Source organism: Dermacentor albipictus, chromosome 3, assembly GCF_038994185.2.
Source record: "Dermacentor albipictus isolate Rhodes 1998 colony chromosome 3, USDA_Dalb.pri_finalv2, whole genome shotgun sequence".
In the NCBI taxonomy this organism is placed as follows: Eukaryota; Metazoa; Arthropoda; class Arachnida; order Ixodida; family Ixodidae; genus Dermacentor; species Dermacentor albipictus.
Window position 1 is genome coordinate 72,941,952 of NC_091823.1, and position 19,104 is coordinate 72,961,055.

General features: G+C 47.4%; 1 protein-coding gene across 3 annotated transcripts in view; it reads right to left on the minus strand.

Moving 5' to 3' along the window:
• Window positions 1–19,104, minus strand: part of cyc (basic helix-loop-helix ARNT-like protein cyc) — a 128,452-nt gene that overhangs the window by 36,504 nt on the left and 72,844 nt on the right. The window contains exon 1 of one of the 3 annotated variants that reach the window (XM_065430168.2): window positions 261–362. The exons of the other annotated variants lie outside the window; for them this stretch is intronic. The gene's annotated coding sequence lies outside the window, so the exon portion shown is untranslated. Of the gene's footprint in view, window positions 1–260; window positions 363–19,104 lie in introns of those variants that run through there. 3 annotated transcript variants of the gene reach the window in all.

Genomic DNA, 19,104 nt, shown 5'->3' on the forward strand with positions numbered 1-19,104 from the left:
TCCTCCGCGAGGTTTTAAATGTATTTCGTACTTCAAACTTTTCCTGTGACCTAAATAAGGCGGTAACCACAAAAATAAAGTTATAAGCGCATAATTTTATACGTTTTCACTCGTCTATTATATTGGAATGGCGAAAGCCTAATTATTTATTGAACTGAAATAAAACGCTTGCCTCGCTGCGACTATTTATGTCAAGTTTCACTTCAGTTGGCAGTGAAGTTTCACGAGTAAAACGGGCTCAGAAATGAAATGAACTGTACCGATGACTTTTGAACAATGAAATGCTCAGACTCCATACACTTCGTCCCCGTCTGGTGCACACCTAATCGCTTCCGCCGATGAAAATACTCTTAAAGAACAGCAGACGCTCCGGAAGTATCAAGTACGACGCCATTTTGACAACCTCGCATGACGACGACTTTGTTTCCTTCTGTGATTGGCTGTCGGAGTAACACAATGCTGCGCAGTCCGTATGCCTTGGTTGCCAACTCCTGTTTCTTTTTTTTTATGTTCTATCCTACTATAGTCACCACTGAGGCAGCCTCTCATGCAAGGAAGCCGAAGCGGTCGGCCCGAATGATGTGCGATGAAGAAAAATGTCTGGCTTACAAAAAAAATGAACTTCAGATGAACTTCAATATTAATGCGATCAGCACTAAAGCAACGTAGCGACACTGTGTTGCCAAGGCCAAAACGCGTCATTTATGAGGCGTGTATGCAGTCGGGCTCCCCTCTCACGCTTCCCACTTAGAGAGCCCCCACCGTCCCGTTACCAACCTTCCCGAACTTATCGGGACGGTGCCGACTTTTTCGAAAATGTCCTGAGTCCCGACTTTGTCCTAGCCGGGACACCCCCCCCCCCCCCCAAATTTGTTCTTCTGCTGCGCGGCAATCAATAAACCGTTCCTCCCTATGCAGCGAAGCTGGTAGCCTCTCGGTGGTCGGCATTTTTCGTGTCCGCGTCCGTTAGCCAAAATGTGGGCTGATCCCGGCGGCAGTGCAGGGCAGCAGCAGTGGCCCGTACCACGGTAAGGCAGAGGCTTAATTCAAGCACTCAGCAAAGTGAAGCGAAAAGTGCATACATTTTTCGAATCACGCATACAACAACAAGAACAGCATTTGTTTCAATAAGGAACAAGCACAAAACAAGCTTCCGAACCACATAATTGATGATAAGGCGTTCCTGATAACAGTGCGAAGTACGTAGCGCTTCCCGCATACGTTTCCCGGTAAAGATTACTGCTGCGCAAGCTGCCGCGAGGACGGCAGCTTGCGACGTGGGGAGTGACGTCTCCAGCCTTACGTACAAAAAAGAAGCAGCCTAGCGACTGATTTCATTGTTGTTGTAACACCGCTATTTGTACGCAAAGTATAGTTCGGACTCCCGAGGATGAGCGTGAATACGAGGAGCGGTAAAGGGAAAAATAAACGGACAATATGACCAGCAGCTGTGTGCTGCCAAAATTGCCATTACCTCCATTGCTACCATTACCTTTAAGCAATAAAGCATTGCATACCCCCCAACAGTCGTTAGTGTTGGTTTTCAACAGATTCACTGGACATCCACTTTGCAGTGCGAACGCGGAGGAGGAGGGTATGGCGAAAGCTTGAACATGCTTGCTACTCAGGATAATGCATACACCCTGCGTATAGTGCGAAGGGAAAGCGCGAGCAAGACACCTCTCCGCCTCAGATCACTGCTGACGCCGCCGTGAGGAGTGGGCAAGTAATGGCGGCGCAATTATCTTACACGCCAAATGGCTGGCGTGCATTATAGCGCGCGCTAACTGGCTCCTGACGCCCACGCTCTTGGAAGACCGCAGCTTCGTCGAGAAATGCGTCAACTCGGACATTTTTATTGCGAGAGCATTTATATGGACACTCCAGCCGCATTTTTGTCGTCGCCGTCGCCGTGATGTTCCGTGTAAAGTCCAAGGGTGATAACACCGTCGCCGCGCGTCGTATGCTGTATGTGCTAGTGAAAGCACGCGAGGAAGCCGATGATCGCGGCTCAATCTGGCACGCGCGAAGGAAGAAAGCGGAGAGCAAAGAGGCCGTCTTACGTCGCGCGAAAGGCCGTGGGGCAGTGGGAGGGAGGGGGGCGGCGTTGTGCTCCGCCAGCAACTTCGGATTTCCCGGCTGGGCGCAAGAGGAATTGACGATCGTCGCTCAATCTCGCGCGTCATATGTGGAAGAAAGCGGGGAGGCAGCGCGGGATTGAGGGGGGGGAGGGGGGTTCAACTCTTCCAAGTGCGTACTTTGCACGGCCGCGTGCGGTGCGCACGCCGTATCTTGAAAGGGATCTGCGCGCGCTGTTTTCACGCCGCTCTTGAAAAGCTGAAGCAACAGACCACACGAAGGTCACTTCGCTCGCTGCTGCTGCTGCTGCGCTTGCTCACACCAGCGTTTCGGCAGCGAGTGTCCGAACTCATCGAGTGTGGTGTGTTCATGTTCGCTTGTGCGCGCTGATACCATGCTTGTTGATTAAGTTAGGAAGCGATTGTTTCCAAGTTTATACGGCCGACAAAACTATTATCTTTCTTTAGTAGAGCTGTCTACAAATTTTTATCGCAATCGACGCTTCGCCTTTCGGGTGAAACTGCGATCTTTTGTAATTTTTTTACATTTTAGTTTTCGAGCACATTGTCCCCTTTACTTTTGTTGCTGTGGGCCTTTTGGTTGGTAGCCGTTTGAAATATTGATGTTATCATCGATAGTTCAACGCGAATAGCATTCTTTGCCTGCTTCAGCCGTTTTGAGCCCATCTATCTCTGTATCTATCTTAGTGGCCCAAGTTGTCTTTGCCTGCTTTAACCACTAAGTACGAGCTTCTGGTCGTGATGCTGTCGTGGTGGTGCCATTGTCGTCATTCCAGTTTCGTGATATCTTACCCCCGTCATGTCGTGGTCGTCGCCAAGTTTAACAGCTTCGGCCACGAGGTATGGGCCCGGAGTCGTAATGACATCATGGTAGTTGGATTGCCTTCATTCCAGCGCGCGGACTTCATTCCAGAAGTGCGCGGACGCGCGCGCTGCTGCGAACACTTGTGCCGTGTACCACGTTGGAACTCCACTGGTCTACAGCTCTACGTCGGTGCGATGCCGAAAACGTGTGTTACGTATAAGACTGCAACTCCACTTTCAAACGGAAAGTATCCAGGGCTTCGTCCGGAATGCACCGTGAAGTATACTCCGTTCCATACATAGCAGTTAACGCTGTGGAGAGAGACTTCATACGGTGGCTTCGCTCGCACTTGGATATAGTTCGGTGTTTCTTGACCGCAATTGTGCGCAGCTGTTTTTTTTTATACAGGCTCAGTATTGAATGAAACAAGCTTTAATTCTTAGAAACAAGCACACTGTGGTATACGGCTGGTAATGCGTTGTTTCAGATGATTTTTATTTTGTCTTTGTTTTCCGGTTTTTTATTTGCAGCTTGTCGCAAGGAGCCTCACGTGCATGCTCGCGCGAGCGAACGCTGTTGGTGCGCAGCGAAGCATAAGCGGAATGCGCGGAGTGGTAACTTTTCGGGACCGAACTTCTTGCGTAGCTTCCACAGCGTTGACTACTATATATAGAACGGAGTACAGCTGCCGCCTTGCACTGACGGTTATAAAATCTACCGAAAAATCCACACACGGGCAACACTTCAAAAACATCACGTCGCTGACGCAGTCTTTTTGCAGCGTCGGCCCCCTCTTGCTATGGGTGGCAGCGCCTGCCTGACTTCACGTACTCGTTTAAGGCGCGATAACACTGGGTCGATACGAGACCGACAAGACGCTGCCGCCAACGATTAGCCAACTATTCAGCACTGTGTCACTGAGACCATTTGATCGTAATGGGCCGACGTGCGCGAGTTGTCGTATAGTGCGACGGGCTTTCTTGTACACGGCACCAACAAAATTATGCGTGCCGACCGTGATCGCTTGACCCAACCCCAAGCGACCAGCCGTCGAACCGACAACGCGACAGCCACGCGACGCATTGACTTGTATATGTAATTATTTGCGCCCAAAATGCTTTGACATGCCTTCGAAGTTGAAATGCACAAGCTTCAGTCCTCTCAAAACACTGCACATGAAGTTTGAGCCAAGGTTGAGCCTGTTTAGCGAAAGCTGGGTTAAGCAACGTTTAAACTTGGTCTCGGAACAGGCGGAAGCGGAAAAAAACTTGACAAAATCCGCCCGCCTAGGCGGAAAAACGGGCGGAAAACCAGGCGGCGAAGCGGAAAGCGGTTCCGCTTCACCGGAAGCCACATTAGCATGTAAACATCCGGTGGTAAAATTTAACATTTTCCGTTGTTAATTGTCTATATTTAGGAAAAGCAACTAGCTGAGACTCGAAACTATGTCTTGTTTATCTTCCATGGTAGACGAAAGATAAAAACGACACACGCATTTGCGCGAAATGATTCAAGTTCGTGCACCCGCTGCCAAGGAACCTGAACTTCAAAAATAAGCAGTCAGGACGAAGGGAAGTGCTCTTATAGTTCAATTGCGGCCCCATAGCGATTCGATATCAACGACTCTTCATTCCGCGCGGCACGTACACAATAAGCGCCAGGCGGCGACACAGCGCTGTGCCAACATCTGTACTTACGTCACCATTCCCGAAGGCTGCCGGTGTCAGCGATGGCATCCGCGTTTTCGCAAGAGAACAACACGGCTTACATGCCGAGCACGGTTTTCTCTAATAATACTTTATGGCACGCGCAAACTGTAAGTATGATGAAGTTAAGCAAAAGCGAGAATCAGTAATAACAGCCCGAAATATGCTCGTCTGGATCACAGTTGCCGTCGTCTAAGTGGCTCGGCCGCTCATATTGACTCGTCTCAGGGTTGAACAACGTGGCTCTTATGCGCCGATATGTATGTTTTGCGGCATGGATGGATGGAATAAGTTTACTGAAAGGTCCTGCGAGCTATAGTATACGGGGCGCAAGGCCCCATAGAGCGGGCTACTCCCACGTTGGGACCGGGAGATTTAACTGCCTGGCCGCATCGTGGGCTCGCTGGACGGCCCAGAGCTGCTCCACCAGGTCCGTGCTGCGTAATGCTTCCTGTACCCTGGCGGAGTCTTGATTCCTGTTTGCGTGGGTCCGACCACGCGGCCAGCGTGATGTACGTCTATTGTGCTAAGGCAATTTTCGCAATATGATGTTGTGTATTGCTCAGGCATGTAGTGATGTAGTCTGTTCTGCGTGGGGTAGGTGTTAGATTGAAGCATTCTGAACGTGAGGGCTTGAGGCCTGGTGAGCTTATTGTTTTGCGACATAGCTGGCAGCGATCTGTGACTGTAGATGTCGTTGTAAACAAATGCACCGCTTTGGCAAATCCAACGTGGAACGCTGCGCTCGAAGATTTCTTGAATATGCGTAACGTTTAATGAACGTGTAAAAGGAATACAAAAAGCGAGGTGCAAGCACAGACATAAGGGACAACAAACCCCAAGGCAGCAGTGTCGGCAGATGGAACTCGGGATGCCTTTATCGGCCGCACTGTTAGCACAACAGCGCACTCGAGCTCGTTCATCCGGTAGTCGATGGGTGGACGACATGGTGCCCCGGACACGCCATTATTAATTAATCGCGATCCACGAAATTCACAACCGACGCGCACTCAACATGGGCGCAGGCACACACATCAACCGGCGAATGCCCCGGCACCCTTGCAAAACGTTTCGAGCGGCGTACGTCAGAGGGCAGCACAGAAACATGAAAAAAAAAGGCAGATTCTTCGACCCTGGCCACATCCGTCGATGTCGCAGAAAGTTATTCGTGCACTACTGCAGTTGTTCAGGAACAGCGGCCTCAGTGACCGATTGTAGTAATTTGCGTTCCTACTGTGTGCACGCTCGCAATGCTGACTTTCTCACTGTTCTCCTCTTTTTTATTCTACTTTCCTTTAACCCCAGTGTGAGTTAGCAAACCAAACCCTGGTCCGTTTGAACTCCCTACCTTTCCTCTCTCTCTCTCTCTCTCTCTCTCTCTCTCTCTCTCTCTCTCTCTCTCTCTCTCTCTCTCTCTCTCTCCCTCACACACCTTCATCTGACTGTCGCTGTCAATGCTACACCCTTCCGGCAAGACTGCGACATATTTTTATGTTATCGTTTCACATGTTCTCTTTATTCCAGTAAGTGGACAATTTAGTTGTTGCATATAGCTAACCGAATAGCATTAGCCAATAACTTTTATGATGCGAAGATCTCATTCGTATACGTTTAGCAGAAGGAAAGAACCGGAACTGCAAGGTAATAAACGTCTTTTTTTGTACTCTAGGGAATGACATTCCGGAGTTTATGGAGCAGTTTAGAGGTTCTGCTTGGAACGCAGCTTGGAATTTCTTATAAAACCAGAGTAATACTTTTCTTCGAAAGGCGAACGCGGCAGTGACAGGCACATTCACTGAGTCACGTGTCGCCTTCGCCAGAGAAACGGGGACTCCAGCTTGAAGCCATCTGCATGCCAAGAAAACGCCTCAATGTTTGTGTTCTTACAGTTTTCCCTGCCTGGGGGGGGGGGGGGGGGGACGTCAGCATTAGTGTGCGCTCTTTACACCGTGTCATTAGGATATCGCGCATTCACGTTACTGTCGGCAAAGCAGGATAACACGTGGCCCACATTTTTTTTTCTACGCTCTCGTGCCATCGTTTGCGTACCACTTGATTAATGTAAAAGCCACCAATACAGCAGCTGCTAAACGACACATCGCGGTCTGTTCTGCTGGCGCGCGTTTCAGTTCAATCACTCGAGCATTTCAACAATACTGCCGCGCGTTCACATAAAGGTCACACCGGGTCCTAGAAGAGCCCGACGAAAGCACGCACCGATAACACACGATACTGTCATGCCCTTTTTTTTTCTTTTTTTTTCTTTATCACCGTCTGTGTACATCACGAGCCGTCAAAGCCAAATGTTCTCGCCAGCCACGGCACAGCTTTTCGTTCGTATAGGCTCCGCACTAATGGCGTCTCTTGTGTGTGCTTGTTCGATATGCCGCACCTTCGCTTGTATTTTCTCGCATGTTCGGCCGTACAGAACGTGGTTCCAGCTCCTGCCAGTATACGAAGCAGGCCGCGTCGACGTCTCCCGCTTCCGTGGACGTGTATCCTCGGTGGAAGGTTGAGGCGCAGCGCGCTTCCCCTTCCCGTCTTCCCGCGCAGTCGACGCAAGGTCGGGACCGCTGGCCGAGCGGTCATTATTTGTGCGGTGAAAAGAGAACCTCGCGAGCCCACGGGCGCGCAACAATGCGCCGCTTGATGTGCTCCGAGGTGCTCGCCGCGGGCTGCCATTGTGACGCGGCTCGACGGCGCCCCACGGCGCGAGCTTGCACACGATGCTCCTGTGACGTCATTGGTGCTCATTGTTGCTTCGACAGGGCCACTTCAGGAGCTGCTTGCACGAACATTTAATAACGAAAATAATAACGAATTTAAGAACGCGTTCTTGTGCGGTCTAGGCGTTATCTACGGAACGTTTAAGAACGCGTTGTTAAATTCGTTATTACTAAAGCGAAGCTTTCTTTGCCTTTTCCTTCGGCTTTCCCACTACTGCTGCTGTGGCTGCGGCTGTCCGGTACACCGCATCGGGGGGTGCCGGACAGGGTGGTTCACAGTATAGTGCACTAGATTAGGGGTACGGGGCCGAGGCGGGGGCGCGGGCAATGCGCGCGCGTGAAGCAGAAAATTCGGGAAGCCTATGCGCCCGCGAGGCGGCGCTATGGAGCCTTTCACCTCTTAGACATTACAGGAGAGTATGACAACGTAGACCGCAACGTATTGTGGGATATTCTCGAAGGGGAAGGCTTAGGCGAATATTGCCTGTAGCTTTTGTGAGAGATTTACTTAAAAAATACCGTTTCCGTTGAATGGGAAGCGATGAGGAGTGAGGAGAAAGTTGATGTTTACAAGGGGCAGGGGTGCCCTTCATCCCCGCTGCTGTTTATGATGTACATGGTGAGGATGGAGAGGGCGCTAGAAGGAAGTAATACCGGGTTTAATCTCTTATACAAACAGGCGGGTATACCGTAGTAGAGCAGCAACTTCCAGGTTTATTTTATGCGGACGACATTGTGTTGCTAGCTAACAAGCAAAAAACGAGAAGGAAGGGGGTTAACCGAGGGGGCCGATTTTAATTATTCATATCATCGTTCCCCACCCGCAGCAAGTTGTTTTTTCATCCACTTTCATTTTCATCAATTTATCGTTTCTTTATTTCATTTATTAGGCACAAGTAATTTCCCCTATGTTGTCCTTGGTGTCAGCGTTTGTTGGCTTTTTATGATCTAACAAGCAAAGTGATTTGCAACGTCTGGCTAATATCTGTGGACAGGAAGGCGAGAATTTAGGTTTGGAATTTAGCGTTAGAAAATCAGGTGTTTTGGAAGTCAATAAAAACAGTGAGTAGACAGTGGCAATACAGGGCCAAGAAATACCTCGGGTAAGAGAATATAAATAACTTGGTATATAGGTAAACAAAGGCAATAGATATATGGAAACACAGAAAGAAACAATAACAGTAAAGGGGGAGCGAAATGCAGCCATCATGAAGCACAGAGCGCTATGGGGATACAATAGGTACGAGGTGCTCCGGGGTAAGCGGAAAGGTTTAATGGTTCCAGGACTTACTTTTGGAAATGCGGTTGTTTGCTTGAAATCAGGGATAAAAGCAGGACTCGATGGCGACCAAAGGTTACTGGGGCACCTCGCATTGGGCGCTCACGGGAAGACTACAAATGAAGCTGTGCAGGGTGATATGGGCTCGACAAGTTTTGAAATGAGGGAAGCTCACAGTAAAATTGATTATGAAGAACGGCTGAGGAATGTGGAAGAAAGTAAATGTGCATGCAGAGTGTTGAGGTATTTGTACAGAAAAAAAAACATTGGTTAACAGTGGAGGAAAAGAACTAGGAAGCTTACCAGCAAGTATGCTGCCTGTAGGGGGACCAACACAGCAAAAAATAACGTCAAGCGAAAAGTCACAGAAGCTGAAATAATCTCAGGGGTGGCGGCAATGGAAAAGAAACCTGTCATGAGTAACTACTTAAGATGAAAAAACGAAATCAGGAAATAAACAATTTATGATAACTGAAAGGGAAGCTCATTACTTTTCGAAACGAGATCAGGATGCCTTAGAACACGCACCTATAAATCAAGATATAAGAACGACGAAGAAGCATGTGCTTGTTGTGGTAAAGCTAGGGAAACGATGAGGCATGTGTTATTAGAATGTGAAGATATCTGCCCAGCTGTCGATTTAGGCACCACTGGACTCCTTGAAGCCTTTGGGTTCAGCGAGATCAGGGGGAAAGTAAACACGTCCGCAATAGATATTAGTATAAGAGTCGATTGGAAGATTGGAGGAAGAAATGTAGGGAAACTACAAAAAACGGAGACGTACAAAAACAAAGTCCACAATAGGGGGTCAGAGAATTTGTTGGTCTGTGATCGCATGATTTCAAGTATCGCCGCATTGAGCAACCTTCGGAACGCGATTTCCGCCACTGACTGGGAATACGTCTTACCAATAAATGACCCTGACACAGCTTACGATGCTTTTCTATCCAAACAAAAAGCTATTTACGACACTTCTTTTCCTCTGAGGCACGCCAGAATATGCCGAAATAGAAAACCAAGCATAACGGAAAACTAATTTGTAAAATTAAATTACAATACAAATTATTTACGCAGTTCATTGAATCTCGAGACCCTGCAAAATTAGACGCGTATAAAAAATACAGTAATCTGTTAAACCGAGAATTGAAGAAGGCGAAATTGTAATACTTCAGCAATCTTTTCGACCTCGCTTCGAGAAACACTGCCCGAGACCAATGGGACCAATTAAATCGCTTGCATAACGTCCGGTCACACCGTCTTATAGCTTCCATTGAAAAAGAAGGCGAAGTTCTGTGCGGAAAGGAACTTTCCTACCAGTTTAATAGGCAATTCATTAATGTTGCAAATTCGCTGTGTGTTGCACCAGATGTCCCTGTCGGTTATGCCTGTGGGGCACCAAGCGTTCACGAAACCTTATGTTTACAACTTCTGAATCAGAAATATTATTAGCGTTCTCAAACCTCCGGTCCAGTAAATCTAAGGATAAAGATGGTTTTCTAATCCAACGCTTTAAATTTGTAATTGACTTATTAGCACTGACACTAGTATACATTTATAACCTTTTTTTAAGTACCGGCGTCTTTCCAAAATAAATGCGAATTGCAAAGGTTGTTGCCACACAGAAAAGTGATTCTGTTTCTGACTTTTTCAATTACAGACCAATATCGATTCTTCCAGTACTGTCTAAAGCATTAGAAAAAATTAGTCATTGCAGGTTGACTAACTTTCTAAGTAAGCATTGTGTTCTTTCTGACAACCAGTAGGGATTTAGAAAACAGATCCACTGAGATTGCATTGACTAAACAAAAGGAAATTATAATTTACGCCTTTGAAGAAACGCTCCTTGTCCTTGGGATATATATATATATATATATATATATATATATATATATATATATATATATATATATATATATATATATATATATATATATATATATATATATATATATATATATATATATATATATATATATATATATATAGGCTTATACAAAGCATTTGATCTAATTAAGCACTTTCTAATATTTCAGAAACTCGGTCACAATGTTATTAGGGGTGTCAGTCTCGCTTTAATACATTCTTGCCTAAAGTACAGTAAGCAAATGGTGTGTTTAAATGAAACCTCGGCAGATGTTGAGCCAATTTTGTCTGGTGTACCTCAGGGAAGCATTTTGGGGCCTTTGTTGTTTTTAGTGTATATAAGTGACATTTTTCCTACCCCCTTTCCGGTTCATCTCGTAGATTACGCTGATGATATTACAATGCTCGCCACAAGAAACACACTAGCTGAGTTATCCCTCCGTGGCAACCAGCTTTTGAAATATTTGCGTCACTGGTGTAATGAAAATCACCTTAAAGTTAATGCGAATAAAATAAAGGCTGTGATATACGGGACAAAAAATAAAGCAGTAAGTGGTGATATCGAACAATGATTAGGTAATGACAAGATTGATATAGTACCAAAATCTCTTGTTGGTTGTATTCTCTGAGACGCTCAATTTAAACCTACAAATTGAAAATATTCATGCTAAAATGAACAGCTTAAATGGAACGTTATGTAAACATAGGTTAACCCTTCCCACATGGGTTAAACTCCTAATTTATAATTCATTTATAGCACCAGTGATAACTTATTGCCACACAGTTTGGGGTACGACGACACAACACAATAAACAGCGTCTTCTTATTGCAGAAAAGCGTGCGATAAGACTGATAGCTAATGTACCGTGGAATGCTCATACTAGACGATATTTCGGACAGTTCAATGTTGTAAGAATAACTACCTTGTATGTGTTCAAAGTGCTTTTGCATTTACAAAACTGCTGTAGCAACGAACTATAGCCTCATGCTAGCAATGTTTCAGCTAGTACGTCATAAACCTACATATGACGTACGTCACTCTATATCATGGACACTACCGTTAAGTCGCACCAAATACCGCACACAATCGTTGTCGTACAATATGCCGAAGTATTTAAATGTTCTCGAAGATAATCGCTTTCCTGTTAGGTTGTCTTCTACACAAACTTTCATGGAATTGATCAATCTTTTGGAGCCTTCGACAGAATAGCTCACCTCTGTAACTGTGTTACAATGCATTGTAAAGGACTTGAATAAATTCTATTTACCTGTATTTCTGTCTACGCTGGCGTTAGAATTGTGTAGTGAGAAGTGGTACGAAATTGTGTAATTGTGTAATTGCATTAATAGTGTTAAATCAAAATGATGTAATAGATTACGGGTATTGAGAACGTTTTCACTGATTTGAATTATGTAGTTGTGTATACTTTTCAAACTATCGCATTGCCTTTGTTTTTCACAACACTGCTGCTCTGTGGGGCATAGGGGGTCCCCAAGCTGCACTTGGCAGCATTTTCCCTTCCATCCTCTTTCATTCTGTACTTTGTTTTGAGATAAATAAATAAATCTATCCATCCATCCATCCATCCATCCGTCCATCCATCCATCCATCCATCCATCCATCCATCCATCCATCCGTCCGTCCGTCCGTCCGTCCGTCCGTCCGTCCGTCCGTCCGTCCGTCCGTCCGTCCGTCCGTCCGTCCGTCCGTCCGTCCGTCCGTCCGTCCGTCCGTCCGTCTGTCTGTCTGTCTGTCTGTCTATCTATCTATCTATCTATCTATCTATCTATCTATCTATCTATCTATCTATCTATCTATCTATCTATCTATCTATCTATCTATCTATCTATCTATCTATCTATCTATCTATCTATCCTTGACGCGCATGCGCAACCCTCCTACTCCGTTCTTGCGTGCATAGAATTGTTTCCTTTCAATATATTTTTTTCAGTTGTGAGTAAGCGCCTCGTCCTGTCTTCTGTCTTCGTTCTCGTCTTTGTGCGCTTTTACAGTTTCGAGATGAAAAAACGGCGGGTTAGGAGGAGATAGCCGATCGCTCCAGCGTATGGCGGGATGGGCTTTTTTTTGCTTTATTTTCGTAACCTTTTTCCTTGTATGTTGGTTAGTCGCACACACCTTCCTGACCACCCATCCACCACCTATAGACCTAGACGCGCAGGTCGCTGCGGTGAAATGTTATAGCGACAGAAGAAGCCACAGCTAGTTAAGGTACAATCAGTTCCACAGGCTCCCAAATTTTCGAAAGCTCCGCCCTAGCAACCTCCTCACTTAAAAGCCAGTCGCGGCCACAATATGCACCCGCGCATAGGAAACGGAGAAAAGTCCGGCTAGGGCACCACGCAGCCTCCCTATACGCTAAGGTGAGCACGCGTCCGTGAGCATCGTGGAGCTGTTTTACGGCGCCACTGCAAAGCAAAAATGGACGTCAGAAGCTTCTTTAAAAGAAACACTGATACTGATTGTAATTTTGCGCCTTGTTTGATGAAGACGACTTCCCGAACGGGACCACGATCCCGAATCCGAACATATTTCTACCACCACCGCCGCACCTGAGCAGCCTCCAACATCGAAGGACCCTCTCGACATCGGCTTCGCCCTCAAATCATTCCTCGCAGAACCTCATCACCCCTAATAGCACGGCTCCTGTATTTGCCGTACAAAAATTTTAGGCACACCCACCCGTCGGGGCAGAAAACTAATCAAATCTGATTCATCACCGATTTTGTGTCTTTGTTTTCCCCCCTTATTGGACAAACTCCTTGTTCTGCGTGATGGCCCATTAGATTGGCCAGTTAACCTGCCATATGCATGCCTATTGTATTCATTATTTAGTGTGCCCCTTGTTTTGACCCTTTAGTTGGTAAACCAGATTTAGGTTAGCTTTGGAGAAAGCTAGCTTTTTAATCTTAATCTTAGGTTAGCGTAATAAATGTGCCCGTCGGGTTTACACCGGGAAGCTAGATGTTTCACTTATGAAGAATGCAGCAACAGGAAAATGCAGCATGCACTATCTTAGTTTATCATGTTATGCGCAATTTGTTAAAAAAATACATACAACCGTATGACTATGGCGGCCTTATTCGTGTAGGAAGGCTCATTTCACATCGCATCATACTGCATCGTCATCGCAATCGGAGTAAAGCGGGGAACTTCAAAGGGGCGCGACAATAAGTATCGCTACATTCAATGTAATAAACACACTAAATACGCGGGTAGTTAAAGATAATTTCACTTCATCGAATAACTTTCAGATTGGCTCTGTTTTTCGTACCAGCCGACCAAGGCTAATATTTTTCGATAACATCGAAATTACGTGCAATATCCTTGGCTCTTCCGGTGGCCAAAAATAGACCTCAGGGTCTGAAATTAGGCCAGGTGAGCTCCGCCCGGTCTCTGTCGCACACTCAAGCTCGAGCCCGAAGACAAAGTTCGGTGAAAGTTGTTATTAGCTGCGTACTTGTGCTCATAAGAGGAGCGTAAATTTTGTATCTTTAACATCTTTGCAAACCTGTTGATAGATCTAATGCGCTAAAAGTTTGACTCACAATTTCAACGAGGCACATCTAGCCGTTGAATTGCGTGGTGACAATCACTTAAGAGAGACTGATATAATATTTCCACAAATTGGGTTCAATAACGGTCACTGAATTTATGGACGGTTCTGGGTTCATTGTGACATACTGTGCGCCACGAGCCTACCAGGAAACATGCACCAACGATATGTATTTAAACATATCATATATCACACCACATCATATCATATTTCATATCACATCATATTTGAATCTATCTGTTGAAGCAGCTGCGCCATGTGCGAATGTCAGGCGTTTGTGTACGGTAATAATTTTAAGCACAGCGCGGTCTATATAAATGCAAGCAGCGACGTTCGGACAATGATACAGATATTACAGACCGAGGCCAGTTATTCTCACACGACACATGTTGTTCCCGTTTTCCTTGTTGCAGACAACGCTTTAAAGCGGAAACTTCAATTTCAATGCGTACGCTGCAGAGCTGAGGCAAGCCAGGGAAGTTCCACCAGCGTGACTATAGACAGGTTTAGTTACACGTACGTAGAGGTTTTGCGTACGTAGAGCGTCTACGTGTCAGCAGTGCGCATGCGTAGAACGTAGCGGCCGCGCGCTGGTCTCACGTACGGACGGACGTGAGATTCAGTTCTTTGCGTGCGTTTCTTGCGCACGTAGGCAGCTTCGTGCGGGAGTTTCGCGAGATCACGGACGAGCGATAGCGGGCCGTGCGCCCACAGACCGCTTGCATCGAACCACGGCGACAGGATTGAATTGGCTACCGCCGTGTTCACATTTCCCGGTAGATGTAGCTCTTGGTGTGCGTCGCGTACGTGTAGCTAAAAGCGTTTCAGATGGCGTGCACCTAAGGTACGTAGGCTTTTCACGTTTGCGTACGTGAAGCCTCTACGTACGTGCAACTAAAACTGTCTTATATCGCAGTAACCGTGGCTCACGTATTCCAGTGTGCTGAAAGGTGTGCTTTGTCGCCAGCTAGTGCGTCATTTTCGAGCCAGCGCTGGGGAAAGGACAAAAAGCTTTCATCGTCGATGTTTTCACCAAGCAGAAAAAAAATTCACGAGACAGCCAAGGAGCATGAAAAGTGTGAATGGCACAAGGACGCAACAGAAAGCTGAGACAACTTCCTTCGCTTCCTCAACAAGGCGACCGATGTCGCACTGCAGCTCGACGTACCGTCAAGAAAGAAGCCCGCGGAGTGCAGTAAGCAGAAACTGGTCTCGATTACAGCGGCTGTGCTCTTCTGCGGTATACGCGATTTGCCTCTTAGAGGGAAACAATAAAAAAGCGGGGGGCGGTTTTCAGGACCTTCTAAGGTTTCGCGTCGACGCTGGGGATGCGCTACAAGTGCACCTCGACAACAGCGCGAAAATGCGACGTACACAGAGCTGATAAAAATCAGCGACGGGGTCCTTTGGGAAGACATTGTAAGCGCCTGCAACAAGTCCGGGCAGTATTCGCTGCTGGCAGATGAATCTGCGGACAGATCAGGGACAGAACAGCTCACGATTGGTGTCTGGTTTGTAGGCGCAGATCTGGGGGCTGTACGAGAAGAATTCGTTGGCGTGACTCCGCTGGAAAGCCATGGACGCAGAAACCATTTCTGCCACAATTCTCGAGGCTGCTGACGACTTCGGCCTTAATCCTGATAACATTGTAGTCCAAGGGTACGATGGCGGCTCTTCAATAGCGGGTAGCATATCTGACGTACAGGCTAGAATAAAAGAAAAACGCCCGCGAGCTATGTATTTCCATTGTGCCTCGCACCGGCTAAAAGGCAAACACAGTGGCGGATGTTAGGAATGCGGTGGCCTCCATCAAAGCGGCAGTCAAGTTCTTTCAAGAAAGCCCTCTCAGGAAGAAAAATGCGCCTTCGCTGCCCTTACTTTGTGACACTAAGTGGCGCTCCAAATATAAAACCATTCTTCTTTTTCGACAATACTTGGTTGAAGTAATGGAGGCCCTGACAAAACTGTCATCGTCTGCGAACCGGCAAATGCGGAAATCTGCACACCTCGGGAGGTATTCTGCAAGTGTCCACCTAGCGGACATGTCCATTTCGTCTGCTGCTAAACTACTGAAGGGCTGTAGGGCCTGGCTGCTGCGGGCGCGCAGCTCAGCCTAGCCCAGACAACCAGAACTTCAACAGCAGACGAAATTGACATGCCCACTAGGTGGACTCTTGCAGAATACCTCCCCAGCTCTCGTGCAGTCTGCGCTCGCCTCCACTATTGGTTTGACTTACCATTATGGCAAGATATTCTGCTCTTCTTGAACCGGCGACAAACATGTTGCAAAGCCCCCAGACGGACAATTTAAAGGTGCAGCAGCAGATACGTCTCCTGACGGAAACAATTAGCGAGCACGGGGTAAAAGTGTAATAATTATTTACGGACCTTTATTCAGAGACCGAGGAGACAGCAAGAAAGCTTGGTACAGAAGTCAGTGTGCCGCGAATGGCTGCGCGCCAAATGCACGGGCCAAACACTCCGCGAACTCCGGAAGAATACTATTGCCGTAGCATCTTCATCCCCTACTCGGACTCTCCTATCAGCACTGGCTGAAAAATTTGGAGAGCACAAAACTCCCGCATTTGCTTTACTTTATTGCACTCAAAGGCGTTGAAGGAACTTTGCGAGGAAGATTTCAAGATGAAGCTCTGCGAGCCAGTTAAGAAATACTTCCATTTCGACAACGTCGGCTGTGAAGCTCAAATTTGGCGTCGATCGTGGACGAACACGGACTTCAATGGACACCTGATGGATCTTATAGCACAGTACTAGAGCACCACAATACTAGAGCACCGTCCCCGTCGATCATTGGCTCAGAAGGCAGTGAAGGCACTTTTGTGCTTTCTAATAACTAATTATGGGGTTTTACATGCGAAAACCACTTTCCGATTATGAGGCACGCCGAAGAAGAGGACTCCGGAAATTTTGACCACCTGGGGTTCTTTAACGTGCACCTAAATCTAAGTACACGGCTGTTTTCGCATATCGCCCCCATCGAAATGCTGCGGCCGTGGCCGGGATTCGATCCCGTGACCTCGTGCTCAGCAGCCCAACACTATAGCCACTGAGCAACCACGGCGGGTACTTGTGCTTTCTCAGAACGTCTGGTTTGCGCGAGCGGCTTTAAATCAAGTACTGTCTGTACACGTCTCTACACATTCTCTCTCCCTTCTCTCTCTTCCCCTTCTCCCTTCCCCCAGCGTAGTGTAGCCAATCAGACCCTTTACTGGTTAACATTCCTGCCTTACTATATTCCTCTCTCTCTCTCTCTCTCTCTCTCTCTCTCTCTCTCTCTCTCTCTCTCTCTCTCTAGCACTCGCCGAGGGATCTATCCCGCCATCAGTCGCGCTCTGCAAACGGCCACCACATTCCCCGCGATGACGTGCTGTCCTGAGTGTTCGTTCACACGATGCGGCGTCTGAAGACGTGGCTTCGTTTAACAATGTCCGACCACCGTCTGTCTTGTCTATATATGCTTTCGCTGCATCGTGAAAAAAAAACTGAAAAGGAGGGACAAAGAGCGTTCGCGGAGAAAGTTTTAACCCACTCTGCAATGCGCGCGCCTGCACGCATGCTGCTTGTATTTACGGCTGACGAGTGACTGTAAGAATGGGTTTGCACAAATCATATAGGAAGAAACCTACGTAGCCAGTAGCTGAAACGCCCGTCTACCATTACAGCCGTCCGCGAGGCCGAATCAATCGATCTCACGTCACAGACGAGTGGCCGGATACAAGCCGACCTTTGGGATGAGCAGCCGTATTTATTCCTTTCATTTCTATCGGGAACACAGTGCGGGAGACACAGAACCTGCCGTCACATGATCCCCACTCCTACCGCCACAGCAGTGAGGAGACGGAACACCACCGAGGAAGCAGTGCTCGAAACCGCGGTATCGTGTTCAACATTTCGATGGCTTCGAGCAAGGATGGCAAATTGAACACTGAAAACAACGCCCACGTGCAGCTGCCCCGGCTGTTGCAGCCACCCCGAGTAGTCTGGTATCGGCAAAAGTTCTTTCGGCAGCTTTGGAAACGAAGGAAGAAGGAATACTTTCTGTTCCTACGCTCTGCTCGACACAGAAAACCGATGCTGTTTTTAAACTAACAGCCCAAACATCTCGTCGTCATCAAGGACATAAACGCACCATCTGACAAAAAGATCAGCCGCGTCGTTAAAGCGTTTCCAGGAAATGGATGGCATTGTGCGTCATTCCTGACGCTATATACTGTCGAACGGTCAGCAGGTCCGATGTCCTGTTATTCAACCTATACCTCCAAGAGGCGCAAGCGTGTGACGTGGCCGCGGGATCGCGTTGAAAACTGTAGAGAAAAAAGGTCGAAAGCATGATGCGAGGGTTCGTGCCACCGCCATCTTAGTCGCAGATGTTCGTTCTATAAACCGCGTCGGACGGACGCCAGTCTCTGTCTTCGACAGTCACAAACACTGCAAAACGTTAGTCTAATCGTTGTCAACAGGCAAGCAAGAGCCTGTCATGCACCCGCCGTGGTTGCTCAGTGGCTATGGTGTTAGGCTGCTGAGCACGAGGTCGCGGGATCGAATCCCGGCCACGGCGGCCGCATTTCGATGGGGGCGAAAACACCCGTGTACTTAGATTTAGGTGCACGTTGAAGAACCCCAGGTGGTCGAAATTTCCGGAGTCCCCCACTACGGCGTGCCTCATAATCAGAAAGTGGTTTTGGCACGTAAAACCCCATAATTTAATTTTTTTAAGAGCCTGTCATGTAACTTGTCTCGTCATTTGGTCGTACTTATGATTTGGTCGATGCACGGAAATACAAGCCCGTTGACAGCCAGAGGCCAAGGGGCCACCTCAACGCTTCACTTTGTTTTGCGTTGGCGATAGCGCAGTCCCTTTGAGATAAAGCTCAGCATTGGCACCTCAGACTCCCCGACCCCACGTGCTTTTTGACTCACATTACTGAATTTCTGCAAGACTTAAGTAGCACTGAGCCAGGTATTTGGATACCTTTCGAGACTCCCGCGTCGTCCTAAAAGGGCTAGTATACCTGGAAAGTTTGCTAGAG